At 42.1% G+C, this 14,038-nt stretch overlaps 1 protein-coding gene across 1 annotated transcript in view; it reads left to right on the forward strand.

Annotated features, from left to right (window-relative positions):
• Window positions 1–14,038, forward strand: part of LRMDA (leucine rich melanocyte differentiation associated) — a 743,869-nt gene that overhangs the window by 622,120 nt on the left and 107,711 nt on the right. The window lies entirely within an intron of this gene.

A 14,038-nucleotide genomic window follows, 5' to 3' on the forward strand; every position in this document is an offset into this window, starting at 1 on the left:
TCTTTTGAGATATCGAGAACAGTGTATTTGGCAAAATTAGTTTTTAACAGATCTAAACAAGCCTTACAGGCACTCTACTGGGAGATGGAATGATCTGAACAATTATGTATGCTAAATTGACAACTGAATGCTCCCCTTATTTATTTATTAAAAATCTGTAAATGATAAAAATACTAAAATATGTTTATTTTCCAATTAACAGTTCAAGTTATGATTTACTATTTAGTACACATTTACTTGGCATTTGCTTCTTCTTACCATTCTCTGTTTACCATTGAAGGGTAGGAATCTTATCTATCTATCTATCTCACAGGTCATTGAAAACTAAAAATGGCGCATTCTTAGAAAAAGGAAAGAGATGAACAGTTGCAGTAAAGGATGTATTTTGAATGGCGAGGGCAGAAGGGTGGGGGCAGGCAAAATTTTGTTCCATGCTATGCCAGCCTAGGTCAGGCCTGATATCATCAAGTGTTGACAGCGAGGTCAGCTGGAAATCCAATGGACCCAGTACCGACTCAGTCACTGTAAAATGTCCCGTCTTGCTGATTTCCATGGGATGCTCTTTTGGCAGGTAGAAAGGGAAGATTTCCACCTCAGGAGTAAGGCCACCAGAGTGGCGTAGGGTTGCATGAAGGGAGATGTTTGCCCCATTTACCCCCACCCTTCACTCCAGCATGGTGGGTTGTGGTTTTGGATTGCAGCCTCAGTTGTTCATTATGCAGGTTTCCTATCTTGTCTCCTTTCTCAGTGGTAGTCCTGTAAAGTAAGTGACTAAATATACCAGACAAAGAACTGTAGTCATGCTTTGTGAGAGCAATAGGGAACCTGTGGCCCTCCATGTGTTGTTTGACTGCTATAAATTGTTGCAACTTGAGCATCTGTAAGGGCTACACCAGAGAACATGGAGCCAATGATGTGAAGTTGCTCCTGGCAACTGATTCAAGAAACTCCATAGCAACAGAGTAAGTCAATGAATAAGGGCAGAACAACAGCAACTGCGGAATACAGTCATACCTCGGTTTAAGTACGCTTCGGTTTGAGTACTTTCAGTTTAAGTACTCCACAGACCCATCTGGAACGGATTAATCCACTTTCCATTACTTTCAATGGGAAAGTTTGCTTCAGGTTAAGTACGTTTCAGGTTAAGTACGGACTTCCAGAACCAATTACACTCATACTTCGGGTTAAGTACGCTTCAGGTTGAGTACTCTGCGACCCGTCTGGAACGGATTAATCCACTTTCCATTACTTTCAATGGGAAAGTTCACTTCAGGTTAAGTACACTTCAGGTTAAGTACAGACTTCCGGAACCAATTGTGTGCTTAAACCGAGGAACCACTGTACTACAGAGCCAGCCATGGCTGTCTATTTCATTACACTTTAGCTACTAAGATATGGGTAAGCATACCGGCATTTACCACTTGGTAAGTTGATCATCTGTATTCATCCATGGTTTATTTTTCAAAGTGTTTCTTATTCATGGTGTTGCAATCAAAACTGCCAGGTGGGCAACTATTATTCACCAAGTATCGGAGGGCAAACTAAGTCTGTGGCTTGCCTTAGGCCTCTCAGTGAGTTAACGGCAGATTGAAATCGTGAACTTCATTGTCTTAGACGCTATGCTACATGTAGCTCTTTGTTTTTATAAGAGAAACATCCTTAACTTGATTAGATGAATTTCAGACTGCTGTTTTATCAATTACTGAAAACTGAGCACACATTAGTAAGGAAAGCTGAGACTCTGAGGAGAGTTTACACCATTTGAGGAAGTGCATAAAGATTCTGAAGGCCTTTTGAGGGAGATACTATTAATAGATAAGAAACTACTTAGTTGGGCATTACTTTAGCTTTGGGAAAGATGAATGATAGATACAAGTAGTTTAAAAAAATAACACCCAAGATCCAGTGGGCATTAATATAGTATTATGGTCCTACCTGTAAAATTGATGTTAATACGAAAGGAAATTTTCAGGTGGTATAGCTCAGGTGAGATCTCTCTCTCTCTCTCTGGCAAGACTGAAGTGCATAATAACAAATGGAGGTAAGACTTAGTAAATGTGGACTATTTTATCTGTCATCGGTTTTCTTTTAAAACTAATATTTGGTGAGGAGGAATTTGTAAGACAGGATATATGCTCTCAATAAATTTCACAAAGATGTCATTTGGATACTTGAATCACTTGGAAGAAAATAGTGGTTTGGAATTAGCACAAAAAGGAAAACTTACTGAGTATCTTTTAAAAAGTGATTATTGTTCAGACACTGAAATGGAAAGATTAACCTATCTAGTTATTGTCAAGAGAATATACCATTGATAACCTCTGAGTAAAATGGGAATTGTTTATCAATTATTGGAATCAATTTATCAGTTTTCACCTAACTTCATAGCTTATTTGCCCTTATGTAATTATTTTTACTATATTTTTCTGAGAAGTTTGTTTTATGGGTTATTATGAGTTGCAAAAGGAATATAAAAATGAATACAAGGGAGGGAAACGATGCAAAATTTCTTTTGCAGATTAACAGTTAGGGCTATTATTTTTAGAGTCCTTGTGTATCCCAACACAATTTCTGTGATCAGCCAAGAACACCCTTTACCTTATACCCTGATGCCCAAATGCTGGAAGGATGGGGGGGGGGAACGGTAATCTTTGGGTGCTTTGCAACACTAGGTTGTATGATTTTAGGGAGGCCAAGGGGAGATCCACTACAGAATTCCTGTATGTAAAAGTTGTCCAACACCCCAGGGCCATCTTTAGCAGATGCGGCGCCAGGGTGCAAATATCTGCTCAGCGCCCCCAAATTACTATGGATAGGGGGGGGCGAAGCTGCACACTGCCAGCCATGAGGGGGGTGCGCAACTCTCCCCATGACGCTGCGGGAGAGCAATCCCCGCAGAGGCTTGGGAGGGAAACTACGTACCTGCCAGCCATATAGTTGGTGGGGCGTAGCTTCCATCCTAAGCCTCTGCAGGGATTGTTCTCCTACCGCTGAGGCTTGGGAGGCAAGCTGGACACCCGCCAGCCATATAGTTGGCGGGGCACAGCTTCCATTCTAAGCTGCTGCAGGGATCGCTCTCCTCCCAAGGAGGCTTGGGAGGCAAGCTGCATGCCTGCCAGCCGTATGGTTGACTGGGCGCAGCTGGCAGGCGTGCACAGAAAGGGGAGGCAGCCGGCAAAGCCACACAGCTCCCCCACTCACTGGGGCGCCCCTGAGAGGCTGGTGCCCTGGCGCAATGCACCACTAAGCCGTATGGGAAAGACGGCTCTGCAACACACATTTAAAGCACATGACTTTGCCCAAAGAATCCTGGGAACTGTAGCTTCCCCCTCACAGAACTAGGATTTCCAGCACCCTCAACAAACTACAGTTCCCAGAATTCTCTAGGGGCAGTAATGTGCTTTAAATGTATGCTGTAAATCTACCCCGAGAATAGGTAGTTTTTAAACGGTTCATAGCTTGTGGTGATTCATTTTGCTAGATTTCAAAAAACAATGTACAAACAAGACAAACAATAAAGAAACATTGTTGCCATTGGGATAAAATAAACAGAAGAGTAGCACACTTCTGCAGAAAACATAATACAATAGATTCTTCGAAGGGAGATTTTGAAAGTAAGAGTCATGTATCGACAAGGTAGCCTTACCAAATAGAGACCTTTATGGGGGGGGCTATGCAGTGCACTATTTTTATTTATACAGCATATAAATGGTGTCAATACAACATCGGAATGTTCTCATTTTGTAACCCCTGTTAGAACCCTCCTATGAAGGGTTAAAGATACTTTTTAATATAAATGTTTGAACCAATGAGTACTCTTCCCTGTATTTCAAGCTGAATTGCATAGCCCTGTGGGCAGGGAGAAGGAGGCAATTCAGTCAAAGTTTCAAGTCCCCGAGATTTCAGTGGGAAGTTGCTAAGCAGGTCTGAAATGAAGTTAAAAATATTTAAGTTTGGCCAGATATGTGAATAAGGAGAGGGAAAATTATCCAAGGGTCAGGTAAAATTGGCTCTAAGCAAGACACCATTGGCTCATTTTGACAGTTAACATGTATATATCCTCAAGGAAATAGTAATTAAGGGATGTTTTCCAGAAATCCAGGTGTTGTGAATTGAGTTTGGAACATCCTGCTGGAAGATTGTATGTGAGCCATCAACTTTTTCTTTAGAACGCAAAGAAGTTCTCTGAGCTCACAAAACCTAATTGGAGTCAAGAGTGTACCAAGAAAAGAATGAGACACATAAACATGCCATTTTGGAATCTCACTCCTAAGGTTTTTCTATTCCCTGAATGGTCTCAGTCTCACATAAAAGATTGAATCAGCTATTGCATATGTAAATATTGACAGCTTTTCGGGAATTCTTTGCAGCCTGAAGCTAAGGGAGAGAATGACCACTGCCTTTGTTCATCTCCAGAGGGGCTTGTTTACAAGACTGAATCTCTTGTGAGCAACTTAAGGCAGCTGTAAATTAACTCTGCTTGGGGCTCAAAAAGAGGAAAAACAGAACCAACTCATCTGTGTTTGGCTACATTTTCACAATTTCCACTTCATTTTTTCCCTTCATTTAGAACAAAGGAAAAAATATGACAGAAGTTATGCTTTTCCTACTCAGCTTAGTTTGCAATCTTTGTCCTAGATCCAAAGAACCGGCAACTAGTTGTTTGTGCCCAAGCAGCTTTAGATGTTTGGTTCCTGAACACAGACCCTCTCACCATGCCAAATGAAATCCCTTTAAAAAAAAAAACTAAGGGAGCTTTAGAAGCAATTTGGTGAACTGTCCCCAACCCATTTCTCAATGGAACTGATTAAAACTAATTATTTTCACCTAATTATTATAATTCAGGCCCTCATTCCAAATTTATTTCTATTAAACCCCCCATGGCAAATTGATTTCAGTGATATCACTAGGAGCATGATAAAACCAAGAGGCTTTCTTGCTGCTTCTCCTCCCTCCTTTCCCTAAGTTAATTTACCAGAGTGAAGGTGGTGACAGGGAGGACTCACAAGAACTGCATGCCTCTGGACTAAATTTCAGATGCTGCTGGAGGCAGGTAGGCAGGCATAGCTATGCTACCGGTATGTGCAGTGCTTGTAAGGTATTCCTCTTCACTGGGAACCTCAATTGTTCATGTACAAAAGTGGAAGCATTTGGAAGCCTTTTCAAAGCATACAGGTGTTGGGGGCATGCCAGAAGGGCTTGCTGACACTGGGAATTTACTAGCCATGTATCCCCGCTCCCCCTTCAGCATATTCTATGTGTTAATGCTGAAAAGAACTAATGTTTCTGACCATTTAAAGATGGCTATGGCTTTCTTTTTAACAATAGACTGCTGCATAGTGATCTTGGGGGCATGGGTGGCACTGTGGTCTAAACTACTGAGCCTCTTGGGCTTGCCAATCGGAAGGTTGGCGGTTCGAATCCCTGTGATGGCATGAGCTTCTGTTGCTCTGCCCCAGCTCCTGCCAACCTAGCAGTTCAAAAGCATGCTTGTGCAAGTAGATAAATAGGTACCACTGCGGCAGGGAAGATAAACGGCATTTCCATGCACTCTGGCACTTGTCACAACCGTGTTCCGTTGCGCCAGAAGTGATTTAGTCATGCTGGCCACATGACCTAGAAAGCGGTCTGTGGACAAACACCAGCTCACTCAGCCTGAAGAGAGATGAGCACCGTACCCCATAGTTACCTTTGATTGGACTTAACAGTCCAGGGGTCCTTTACCTTTTACCTATACAGTGGTACCTCGGGCTACAAGGGCTTCGGGTTACAAATGCTTCAGGTTACAGACTCCGCTAACCTGGAAGTAGTACCTCGGGTTAAGAACTTCAGGATGAGAACAGAAATGGTGCGGCGGCCACACAGCAGCAGTGGGAGGCCCCATTAGCTAAAGTGGTACCTCAGGTTAAGAACAGTTTCAGGACCTCCAGAACGAATTAAGTTCTTAACCAGAGGTACCACTGTAGCCATCTCAGCCTGGTAGGTATGTCCTCTACCATGATGCCCCCTCCCCCTGTTATCTCATGGCATTAGAAAAAGTGAGCTAAATCCAAACTGGTGAATCTTTTGAAATGTCCATTTTTTCCCCTACCAAATTTCAGATTTTTGCAGGGGTTTAAGTGCACAAAAGAATAGGAAGATTTTTTTTGCATTTGAACATGGAGAAATTTCAGTATGCAAGCTCTGATATTTATCAGCAATTCTGTTACAGTAATTCTGCTGTAAGAAGAAATAGTGAAATGCCATTTTTCTTTAAATGTACAGGCAGAAGGTTAATTGCTGAAGTAACCAGCGACCTTGTTAAAACTTGTAAAGGTTCCATGTACATTAGCCTCCTATACCTCATCTTCAAGTACCATACCCATTGCTTTATTGCAGGGATACCTTGCAGGAGAAAGAAAATAAAGTGCTTCTTGATCGAGAATGATTATAGTGTTTCTTGATCAAGCAAAGTAAACTGTATGGAATTTTAGTTAAAATAGACATTGACTTAAAAGGATGATTTGTTTCTCCTTTGTTTGCTTGTTCCTGTTTCTTAGTGCTGCAAACAACTGGAAGTCTTCAGCAATATTTAGTCTTCATGAATTTTGTTGTGCCTCACTAATCCTAGAGTTGTTCCCTAGTCTGTCAAAAACATGTAGATGGTCTCTTCCCCTAGATACTATGTACTTGGACTGACTTTCAAAAAGTTTCGATAATGCCCTTCACTTTGCTGTTATGAGATAAAGAGTGTGTGTCCTGATAAACTGGTTAAAGAACAGGAAGTGGTTAGAAGGACAATGACTATTCGCAATGCAGGGCAGTAAGAAGTGGATGGCAAAAAATAAATGCCATTTAACCTGTTCCCAGTTGGATCTGTTCCTAATTGAGGAGTAAGAAGTGGGTCCACATTTGCAGGTGATAAAAGCACACAACAACACAAAAGGATCTCTCTAAACTGGGGAAATGAGCAATAAAATGGCAAATGAGATTTATCATAAATAAATGACACAACCGTAACTTCCCCTATACATGAACAGGGTCAAGAGATGCTGGGGGGGGGGTTGCTGCAGCAAACTGAGTTGATCCATGCCTGATGGTTCATTGTGTGGAACAGAACAGGGTTTTGTAGGACTTTTTTTGTCACGGGTGTAAATTAAAGTTTTAAAAAGTGGACCAAGGGCTGCCTTTGAAGTTTAAAAGCAGTCCCCCATCCTCAACAAGTAGCATAAATTCCAAGCTTTCCAAATGTAGCCACAAGAGGAATGATGATGTGCCATCTTTGCAGGGACTTGTATGAGAAAATGTGACTAATGGGATACCCATCTTGTTTCAAAGAAACTTTTGTTAGAGCAGTGGGGTGGGGTGGCAGAAGTCCCCATCACTGCTAAAATGGAGGGACTAGGCTCAAAGGATGTGCATTGGGTACAATATACCTCTTCCACACTGCAAAACTGAATTCCTTTTTTAAAAATGTTGGCATAAAAAAGAGATGAGTTTTTGCTTCCCAAAAGGTAATTATCTGGCTCATGCTCTCACTGCAAATCTTTACTGTGGTGATGGTGGTTGATACAGTTGTTAGGTTCCTATCCCAGTTTACAGCCGGAGGCTTCATCTATTTAAATTTGAGATTGATTGCTGGGAATGTCACAGAGTAATTTACATAGCAACTTATCATAATTAGTCAGAGTTTGTAGTTTCCTTAATGTGAGCTGCACTTTATGCTTAGCAATTGATTTTTCTGTATATCTGTGTGAAGCTTCTTAATGTGAGCTATCCCCCCCAAAAAAACCTGTGGGTAGTTTTTTATCATTTAGTTAACCTGAGGAATCATAAAATATGTTTAATCGTGGACTATAAATAGGAAGTGCTTGCTTTAATGCATTTAATATGGTGCAATGAGATGAATAAGGGGGGAAATGTAAGTGGTTAAAATATATTGGAGTTCCATTTCAGGCAGAAGTGGGTATGAATATCGAGGCTTTTCGTTTTGTTGGTTTCCATAGTGTATTTGCAACACTTTAGAGAGCTTGCTCCCATCCCTACGAGCAAGCAAACCATTTTTGTTGGGAGTAAAGCAACAGTGCTTGCAATAAGCTGAACATATGAGGGTTGATTGACAGGAAGAGTAGCCTGTTCTTATTCCTCAAGGATTTCTTTCCTACTTCTTCTCCAAGTTCAGAAGCTATCAGTATGAGTCAGAATGTGCTTGTGTTAACTTCTTGGCTCCACCTTGGCCAATGTAAAACATATACAGTGGTACCTCGATTTACAAACTTAATCCATTCCGGAAGTCTGTTCTTAAACCGAAACCGTTCTTAAAATGAGGTGCACTTTCCCTAATGAGGCTTCCCGCCACCAGTGCCCTTCCACCATTCAGATTCTGTTCTTAGACCGAGATAAAGTTCGCAAACACTACTTACCAAAATTCAACATTTTTGTGTGCACTAAAATAATACCTTGCAAAATGGCAGACTAATTGACATGAAGTCATCAAGGAAGTTTCCCATTGGGTATTTGCTGTGGAATAGAAAGTGAGCTCTTTGTTCACTCACTTTTTATGGGGCATCTACATAGTGTCATGATCAAAACATGTCCATCTCCTCATCTCCTACTTTTTAAAAAGAGCTTAGATCATCTTGACTTTAAAAAGCTCTGTGGAAAACTGCACAATGTCTCCAGGTGTAGATGTCACGTTGTGCTGCTACTCTGGCCAGTAGAACTTGTTCTAGCTACAGTGGTACCTCGGGTTAAGAACTTAATTCATTCTGGAGGTCTGCTATTAACCTGAAACTGTTCTTAACCTGAGGTATCACTTTAGCTAATGGGGCCTCCCGCTGCTGCCACGCCGCCACGCAATTTCTGTTCTCATCCTGAAGCAAAATTCTTAACCCGATGTACTATTTCTGGGTTAGTGGAGTCTGTAACCTGAAGTGCTTGTAACCCGAGGTACCACTGTATTTCCTTTTCTATGGTCTGTTTCTCCTGTCTTGCCACCAGCTCTTATCACTTCAACCCTTCTTTTGCCAAATAGCTCAGGTTGTTCTTCAACAACAAACTGAGACTGAGTCCTATGTAGTGTCTGAAGCTGCAACCCAATAATTAGGCCGGCCTGCCCTTGCCTGCCTTCTCGCTTCTGAGTCTTCAACCTCATTTTCTGAAGGGTTTCCAACATCAGAATCTCCACCCCCCCCTTGTTAAAACTTTGGTAAGTGTTCTAATTTCACACAATTATTCTACAGTGGGGCAGGAGTGAAGTAGAAGTCTCATCCCCAACCCTTGTGGCACTTTGTATATGTTAAGGAGTGCCATAGAAGTGATTTGAACAGCTTTCTGCATCATTTGTTACCAGGGCAGTGAGTGCGAATTCTAACCATTTCAGCCGCATGTAAAAATGTGCATTCTAATTCAGTGTATGTCCTAATCCAACCATGAGATTTCGACAGGCCTTGCCTACTGTATTTCATCTTTTGAAGTGTAAGACAATCTTTGTGTGTTGTTCTTATTTAATGAAAGCCAAGATCCTTTGGAAACTGAAATTTGCACCCAGTGTCACATTCTTTGCTCTCACAGAGCATCAGTGCATGCATGCAACCCTTCCAGCTGGTCCCACCCCCTTCCTGTCATTTATTTCAGCTGCTAAAATAATATTTTTCTTTCATTGCTACAACTATTTTATCCCTTTGTTTAGAAGTCTCTGTATTGGCTGTGGACCACTTTTTGTTCCGAAGCTTTATAAGGCCCAGAGTGGTGGGAATAAAAAGGGGTCCCTTCGTGTCTGCTCCCATGCTTCACAGCTTAAAGGTAAAGGTAAAGGGTAAAGGGACCCCTGACCATTAGGTCCAGTCGTGACCGACTCTGGGGTTGCGCGCTCATCTCGCATTATTGGCCGTGGGAGCCGGCGTATAGCTTCCAGGTTAATTTATGGCAAAAACACCACCAACCAACCACTTTATATACAATATCAGTCTGAAGCAGTGTGTGGATGCTTGTTCGCATGCACCATAGCCTAGTTCTCATTAATTTTTTTAAAAAAGGTAAAGGACCCCTGACAGTTAAGTCAGTCGCAAATGACTTTGGGGTTGCAGCAAAACTTGTTCCTGGGCTGTAGCACTTCAGGCTGCCCACATGTCTGAGTGTTCTTCCATTTATAAAATACTCTCTGCATAAAAATGGTAGGTTTCAGGGAGAATTGTTCTAGCTTAGCCTTCTCTCTGATGTGGTAGTTTTCTATGGGCATGGATTTGCACCCCCCATAATGTGATCCCCTACCTGTAGTCTGAAATGGCAAAAGTTTGCCCCTTCAGCAACTGTACGCATAAGAAACCAAACACAATTTCTCTGGGCCAGCTCTAAGGCAAGGCTGGGTGGCACAATGCGCCAGGGCGCTGGGCCGCCAGGGGGGCACTGCGCTGTTGTGCTTGTGGCAGCCGCAACTGTACGCTGCAAAACGGGGTGGGGGGCACCGGAGGGATCTTCGCGCCAAGGCGCCAGATACGCTTAAGACGGCCCTGCATAATTTATTGATTAAACAAGGGTTTAAACGTTTGCAACAACCACTGAAAACAGCATGACAAAATACAGTATAAGCCAGTGATAAATCTAGTGCAGACTTTTAGCTTGACAGTCACATGAACCTTACCGGTACTTCCTTAGCAAAATTAGGCCACTCCAAACAGAACAAAGCATCTAAGTATCTGAAAATAAGAATTTTACCTAGAGGCAAAAAAAGGGCTAGTTAAAAACTAGGTGACTTATGTAATCCAGCCAATTCACACCTCCCTCTCTCCTCTTTTCCTGCTGGGTCACCTGGCCGTATATTGCATATCGTGTAGTAAGTATGCTTCGCTCAGGATGAAGTGTTAGCTTGAACCCAGCTTTAACTGAGCTTCCTTTACTTGTACAACAATGATGTGAGTCATTTTCTGTGCCTGCATTTTTCTAGGAACCACACAGATGTTACTGAATGTTTAATACATTGCTGTTAGTTTTGATTCTGACCCTTGACTTAATATGGTTCAAAACATACATTTATCTGGGTCACTGGATTCATGTTGCTGTCACTTTCTAAGCTCAACAATTTCTCGTCTGTGCTTCAAAGGAATGTTGGGTTTCTATCAGGATACTGTAGGCTGTTAAAACTTTGGCATAGAAATGTACCACTGTCTTGTGTATAATAATGATGGGAGCAGGAAGTCATGTGGAATGAGGGATGGGTGAACGAGCTTGGAATTGTACATAAACTCTCTCAGAGGCTTTGCTGAGAGCTTGGATGAAATGTTTCTTTAGGCACTCGGGAAAGAAAACCAGTTAATAGATTTGAAGTGGGAAAATGCTTTCAATTGGTGAAGTCATCTACCTTCCTGAATTTCAGCCATGAGTCTTGACATTTTGAGAAAAGGAAGAGGTGATCCGCATTCACTTGCCAAGCAAGCTAATGGACCTTTTCTGAGACTTACAATTAAATGTGTAAGATTGTGCATACTGCCACAAAATGAACGCACTGCTAACAAAAGATTAGGATTAAGGTGCAAGAGCAATTTGATAAAGTAGTGGGAGATGGCAAGATTTACAGTTATATTTAGTGGTATCCAGACGTATTGCAGGACTAGGTACAGCAGCAGGAAAAAGCAGGAGTTGCAAATTATTGTTATTATTATTATTAATTAACTTTGTATACCACCTTCAGCTGAAGATCACAGCGTGGTTTACAATATAAAAATACAAAATGAGAACACAAAATACAAGTGCAAACCAATACCCCACCTCCCACAAACACATTTAAAAGTCCATAGATTGTTCAATCAGCCAAAGACCTGGTTATAGAGAAATGTTTTTGCCTGGCACCTAAAGATGACGGTGCCAGGTGAGCCACCCTGAGGTGCGTATTTGATAAACGGGGAGCTACCGCAGAAGAGGCCCATTCTAGTATTGCCACTCTCCATTATTGCAGTGGATTGTTACAGGGTTGTTATAAGTTTGTGAGGAAATGCAGGAACTTGGCATGTTTTGCTTCTTATCTCACTCAACATAGAAGTGAGACTGGGAAAGTATCATTTGAATAGCCCCTGAGTTTTTACAGCACATGAATTTCCCCTCTACTCATGACTCCAATGTCTTATCTATTATATGGGAAAGAGGTGGACATATGTTACTATCTATGAAAGACACAGGAATACTGTACCAAGGTTCTTAAAGCAGTTTGCTAGAGTTAGTACCTTCTTCTAGGTCTTAATTCATACAACACGTTTAGATTAGTGGCTGACTTGCAGGATTTCTTCCATGCTGCTGTGTTTGGTTGTTGTTGTTGTTGTTAAATGGCACCAAGTGAAACAATGCAAAACATTATGGTTTCAGATGTATTTTGGAAAACGTTTTAGGCCTCTTGAAACACTTTCTGAAATATTTCTCGTGGACATTCAGGACAGCCATAGACGTTCAGGACGCTGTCACTGTTGTGTAGCCCTGCTGATGAAGAAGAATGGTGGAAGTATCTAGACCATGAGGAAGGCATGTTAAAGCAGAAAGCTGCCTCTAGCATGAGTTCATTACATGGGTTGCAAAGCTAAATAAACAGAATTGGCAAGGAAGGGAAAGTTTGGAAGTCAATCTCTTGGTCAAGTCAACAGATGCATTGGAACAAAAAGAGATGCCATGCCTTCCACAGCAATGCCCCACCTTAATCTTTTTGGTGTTTTCACTTTTGTTGGTTGAAAGTGCATTTTTGGAAGCCTCGCACTGGATACAGTCATACCTTGGTTTGAGAACGTTCCGGTTTGAGTACTTTCGGTTTAAGTACTCCACGGACCCGGAAGTGTTTACTTCCGGGTTCCGCGGCACGCACATGTGCAGAAGCGCTCTATCGGCACTTCGCACACACGCAGAAGAGGTGCTTGGATTAAGTACTTTTGGGGGAGCGAAAGGCTCCCTGGAACCAATTAGGTACTTAAACCGAGTTACCACTGTACAGGGCAAAACATGCTATAAGGAATGTCACTTCAGATGGTAATTTTGCTATTAGTCCACCCATGTATAAGAGCCCTTCTGGATCAGGCCAAAGGCCCATTTAGTCCATCATTCTGCTTCTCATGATGGCATACCATGCAAAGCCCCAAAGCAGGAGATGAATGCAACAGCACTCACCCACTCTGATTCCCCCATGACTGGTCTGTCCTGGAGTGGAATGAGTCTCTCCAAGTTTGGGTGATTGCCAGGAACGACCATAGTTCATTCACTATGTAGTGAACCATTGCTAAAGTAAAGTAAAGGACCCTGCATCACCTGCGTCCCTGAACCATTGCTAACTCATATTAATTTAGGAGAGGAATGTTGCATGGGTTTTGTTTCTTTTCAACTTGTGCCATTTAGTGTTAAGAGCCCTGTGGGATAAATATTATCTTCTTGGTGTGTATAGAGTGGGGGCATGGATTGTTCCTTGCCCTTTCAGAGTTCTTTGCTGCTGCTTTTGGTTCATATTGTTAATTCTTGGGGAGGCTATGAAACAGGGGTGAGAAACTCTTAGTGAATAAACATATTTTATAACCTTTCACCAGTTGTTCTAGGACTACAACTCCCATCAGAGCCAGTGTGGTATAGTGGTTCAGCATGGTGGACTCGTAATCTGGTGAACCGGGTTCGTGTCCCCACTCTTCCACATGCAGCTGCTGGGTGACCTTGGGCTAGTCACACTTCTTTGAAGTATCTCAGCCTCACTCACCTCACAGAGTGTTTGTTGTGGGGGAGGAAGGGAAAGGAGATTGTTAGCCGCTCTGAGACTCCTAAGGGTAATGATAAAGCGGGATATCAAATCCAAACTCTTCTTCTTCATCATCACCATCCCTGGCTGTTGGCCATGCTGGCTGGGGCTGATGGGAACTGGGATATAACAACTTCTGGAGGGCTGTTAAAAATGTCTCTTGACTAATAGTGGGGGTTGTTCAATAACACTCAGTTTGAGAATATTTAGGCTAAACTAGTCTTACTTTCCAAGAACAGCCATCATATAGGGGAGTCTTAAGTAACCACAGCATGCCTCTATACATGGAATTAAACTCTGGTG

The sequence above is a fragment of the Zootoca vivipara genome, chromosome 5, assembly GCF_965207765.1.
Source record: "Zootoca vivipara chromosome 5, rZooViv2.hap1.1, whole genome shotgun sequence".
NCBI lineage: Eukaryota > Metazoa > Chordata > Lepidosauria > Squamata > Lacertidae > Zootoca > Zootoca vivipara.